The following is a 5,882-nucleotide window of genomic DNA, read 5'->3' on the forward strand; positions in this document are numbered from 1 at the left end:
AGCAGAAAAAATAATAAAAAATATTGGTGAAGGTTTGAGGAAAATCCGTTAAAGAGTAAGAAAATTATTAGAGTTCAAAATTTTGGATTTGGACGTCATAAACGAGCATCTGCCCCATGTGTTATGTAATATAAAATGTATGAATTTCAAATTTTGTATAGTTCCTGATGACTTAATTTTGTTTTCTTTTCATGATCTGGGGGCCGTTTCATAAAGCTGTTCGTAAGATAAGAGCGACTTTAAGAACGACTGGTGAACCTTTCTTACGCGCTTAACCATCGCCAATGTATATACCATTTACCACAAGAAATGATCACCAGTCGTTCTTAAAGTCGCTCTTAACTTACGAACAGCTTTATGAAACACCCACTCATGATCTGGTGTGAAATGATTTGTCTATTGATATACAAAGGTTACAGTGAAAACCATTTTCAATTTTCTGAGAAAATGACATTTCATTGATTTTTTACCATTCGCTATGTAGGAATGCTGCTCGCATATGACGTCACAAATCAAATAATTGAAATTCTAATAACTTTTTAATTATTTGATGAATTTTTCTCAAACCTTCGGCAATATTTTTTATTATTTTTTCTGCTATTTTTACAATAAACTTTTTGTCAGGGTGAACTTCCCCTTTAAGAAATTAAAACCATTTGGCAAAAGCGGGGGAAGAAGTCCCTGAGAATGGTCTAAATTTTGCCAATTAATATGCAGCGAATTTCTCTCCCACCTCCTGGACCCTGGTAAACAGCATGATTTTACGAAAGCCAGCCAAACTGCGACTGCCAGTGCAGCATAATCGCATGCATACACTAGCACGCTACAGATATTGACCTTTTTACCTTGAGGCATTGTATATTTTGGTTTGTCCGCATCGTGAATCCACCGAATTGCAACTGTTCCAGACGTTTGCCATTTATTGTTGTACACATGGTTATTGCACATGCACATTCAGAATGGATTTGTTAGGATTGATTGTTTGATTGACAATATGTATAACTGTCATAGAAATAGCATTGAAAGATATCAACTTTCATCATTATAAGAATCATGTATTGTATATATTGCATAGAGCAAAAGTGCAATATTTTACTGTTGTATTGCAATGAAATAGAAGTCTTGTGTAACAGTATATTGTAGGTACACCACAGAAAAGAGTGACCTATTTGAAAACTTATACTTTCTTCTTGGGATATGCTCATAGACATTTGTACATGTATAATTTGGCATTAAGACGAGGTACCTTATCCAGGGTTGGGCTCAAATACTTTATTCAATTACAATTACATTTACGTAGTTGAAGAAATGGTCAATTACAATCAAATTACATTTTTTTTACAATTACCAATTACCTTTGTCAATTACAATTAATTTCTATAAAGTCATAAATGAAATTGGTTTGTATTCTGTATACGGTAGTACCACCTATTTCAACATAATTCTAAGTAACAGAGAAACTGACAAGAAGTTTTATGTGAAAGAGCATGGATTCTGCCTATTACACTCATTGATGCTGAAGCAATTGACATGAAAAAAGGTCATGAAATTAAATCATGAATTACATGTATGTAAGTTTAAAGTAAAGTGATTGAATGTAATTAAAAGTAATTGACAGTAATTTAAGTCAATTACATTTTTTTAATAACAATTACTTTCCCTTTCAAAATGTCAAATACAATTATAATTACAATTACTCAAAAAAATGTAAATAACATACGTAATTGATCTTGTAATTGAGCCCATCCCTGACTTTGTCAGAATGCGTCAGAGATGCGTCTATTGCTCGAGAATCCCGCAAGTGGCCCGCCATTACAGATCCTCACGCTTCATCATTAATAAAAAAAACAATAAGGAATGCAGGTAGCCACTCTGAAAATATGCATGGTATCTTTATATGAGGATTCATGCTAACAGACATGGCACAGACTTTTTACAAGGTTTCGAAAGACGACTTCAATGAAGAGAATTTATAGGGAATGTGATACCGAACACAAACCCTGTGCCTGGGAGATGAGTGTCCTAAGGAATGAGGTCTCACTAAAATTTGTTCTTGAGTGCTAGCGAGCACATGAAACTTAACATGCAATCTAATTTTTCATCTTTTTGAAGAACAACTTGACCACTTAATGATTCCTTTGTGATTACTCTTGAATATCACTCAACGCATCCTGTAAACATACATGTATTTCAGTAGTCCTGCATGAACTGCTTGACTCTCAAAGTAAATCTTATGGGGTGTTGCAACTAACTTAACAGTCAATTTCAGGTCACCAAATCAATTGAAAATCACACATTTTATTGCAAATTTTCAATTGATGGTGGTCTGCTTCTTGCAGTATAAATTGAACTGCTTTTGTAAAAATTGATTTATTACTCATAAATTTCTTGCAACACCCCCTTAGTCTTTTCTGACTATGTTCTCAAATTGTTTAGAGGCTGTTGATTTGCTATGTGCTGAAATCATTTTAGGGGATAATACTGACGTTTGTTGTTTGATATTTCTTTTTTACCTTGCTTTCCTCACTTCACCTTCAACACAGATTATTTTCTATAGATTCTACTTAAAAATAATACTACTAGTCATTTGTTATTATGCCATACAGGGGTGATAGAAATAGAATGTTATGAAGGTGTTTAATGATCGTGCAAAATTGCATTTTTTTTTGTATGCAAAGGCTTTCCTTTTTAAAGTATATTATTTTACCTACTATTTAAGATAATAATGTTCTTAAATTTGTTGATTTATTTTGCACAACTGTTTATGAAGGTTTGCAGATATTGTAAAAACAAATTCACACCAGTTGAAAATACTGATCCTGCTTCTACCACCACTGCTACCACAATGATCATAAATACCTACGACTACTACGACTGCAACAACTAATCTGACTACTACTACTACTACTACTACTACTACTACTTCTACTACTACTACTACTACTACTACTACTACTACTACTACTACTACTACTACTACTACTACTACTACTACTACTTCTACTACTATTACTACTACTACTACTTCTGCTACTTCTACTACTGCTACTACTACTACTACTACTACTACTACTACTATTACTAGTACTACTATTACTACTACAACTATTGCTACTTCTAAGACCATTGATCACGATATAGTGGTAATATATTATTATGGAATACGTATTTTGTATTGATTTTATGGTATTCTGACATGAATTGACATAGAGTATATCTATTAAGTGAGATTCTGTTTTGGTTTTTCTGGAAACAATAATCTTATGGAAATATGATAATGGTATTGTTTATATTGAGGCTGCAAAATATATAACTTGAGAGGAAATAAGTCTATTTTTATGATTGTCAAAGAATGCTGTGCTGTGTCTGAGACGCATTTCATTAAAAATGAAATGAAATGAAAATTTAAGCTTTGTAATTGTTTTTACTTTTGCTATTAATAACCGTCTTGGTAGTACTGGACTTGAATCTTGTCATCAATGAGTCAATAATGAGTACCTTGCAAATCAGTTAATCTCAAGATTAAAGATGATATGATGTGAAGATATAGACAACTCGGATTATGACAAGGTTTGTTTTGGCAATATTAGTTAGTGTTCCTGGATCGTGGAGAACTGATTTTAATTATAAAAAGACAATGAGATTCTGTATCAGTATAAAGAAATATCATTATGAATTATCGCAATTGGGTACTGCATGGAACCATGGAGATATATTTCCATGATCTGGTAGCTGGAGACCCATTCATATTTTAAATATTTTCACCATTCATGAAAGATGCTGTGACTGACTATCAATAGGCGTTTTCAGACCGCCTCAATCACAAGATTACCCATTGAATTACAAGAAATTGTTCAGGCCTTAAAATACCTGATAATTATTTTCTGCATTCAAACTGACCTGAAGCAGACCCTTTTGGGGCAAGTTCCTGAAATTACGAGCATACGCAATATGGTCTGATAGGCAGGCAAGGCGAGAGATTCAATCGCTAGCTAAGCAGCCACCCATGGCGCACCTGCCTAAATACATGCTGGGCTAAGAAAGTTCCCGTTATGTGCTTTCACTCGGACAAATACCTGCGACCTTGGAAAAAATTCAGGTGAAAGTTCTCATAATTTTGACAAGTACCTACTATTTAGTGGGTATGTTCCTTTGGGGAAATGCATAATTTGCTTTCACACTGGCAAAATTACCTGATATTTTATAATCGGGGTAGATCAGGGCAAATTTCCCGATTAGAAAATACCTGGAGCTGACAATCTTTGAGGTGGTCTGAAAACACCTAATTACAGTTGCCATAATAACACTGCTTCCCAGCAAATATAAAAAAAAAGATATTTATATAAAATGATGCAGTGAACGTAAGCCATACATAAGGGATCTCCTTTTAAAAGAAGGATGTGTGATTCAATGTTATCTATTTATGATTGTTCAAGTACATTTCCAGAAGTATATCTCAATTTAGTTTGAGAGTTTTAGCACACCAAATACTAAACATTTTCATAGCATTGTCATATTTAAAAGTAAACCAGTACACAAATCATTCAAACCATTTAAAAGTTTCTCCAGTTTTCTTATCTGAAAGTTGGAAATTTAATGCAATTATTAATACAAATGGGAAGACAATTACAAGTTACATTTTCAAATATAATTCAAAATGTGCAATTCTCTTGTGACAAATATAATAGAAGTATTGGCAAGATTCAGGTAGTTTTAAATGATTTCTAAGTTTCATTTCATTTTAGTTACATTATTTATTTAGTCAGAACTTGAATAATAACATTTCTGAAGTAGTGTTTTATATACAATGAAAAAATAAGTTTCATGACAAAGAATAGCAGCTTTGGCAGCAGTAAGATTTATTTAGCTGTTATATGCCTACTTTAATTCGTTTCATTCATATCAGTTTTATTTAAATAATTCAAGATTTTTTCTTCAAGCTTTGTTTTCAGTTTTCTTTTCATCATTTGCTGAATATGACACAGTTTTTAATTCTGCCAATTGTACAAATTTGATAAATATATGTATAAACAACTAGATTAACAGACTTAATTTTCACTTTTAAAAATCACATACATCGTAATATTAATTGACACAAACCATATATTTTACAAATATATTAGGTATTTAACTATAAATGAATGTATTGGGATGATATAATAAATAAGAATTAATCTGTATCTTTCAGGCAGAATACTATTATCCATTGAAACCATGAAATAACATTTATTGCACAATTAATTAAAATAATTCTTGATCAAGCTTATAATTAGCACACACTTCCAATTCATTGATAAAAACTCTTCTATCTATAATACATATTCACAAATGTTCCTGTTGAATGTCATATACACAAATAATATAACTAAGCTTATCATACTTCTAAAAAATATAAGAACTGTTATAATGATCTATCTTAAAACACTTGTCACTGTAATCATGGCAATTCTTACCCCATGTTATGCCAATTAATTTTATTTATTTCAGTACATACATGGTATTCTATCACATTGGTGTAAACTTTTCTCATAAAATCATAGTTTTGAATTTTCTGTGAAATATACTTGATGGGGGGGGGCAGTGTTTCATAAAACTTGTTATAATAAATTTGCAATATCAGGGGCCCCATCTTACATAGAGTTGCCATTTATCCAATCAATCACAACTATGGACGGCCAGCAACGTCAACATCTAAAATGCTTGTTTGTTCAAAAAAAATTCTAGATATGAATGTATATCCATAAATTCATTGATTTCTTGACAATTTGGTTTGTTCTCCTTTGTTTACAAAGGACATTGTGCAAATTTTTGTTGAAAAAATTATTTCGCTGATGGATTTCCATAGAATTATGATTGATTGGATCAATCATAACTCTTTGTAA

This window comes from Lytechinus variegatus, chromosome 1, assembly GCF_018143015.1.
Source record: "Lytechinus variegatus isolate NC3 chromosome 1, Lvar_3.0, whole genome shotgun sequence".
In the NCBI taxonomy this organism is placed as follows: Eukaryota; Metazoa; Echinodermata; class Echinoidea; order Temnopleuroida; family Toxopneustidae; genus Lytechinus; species Lytechinus variegatus.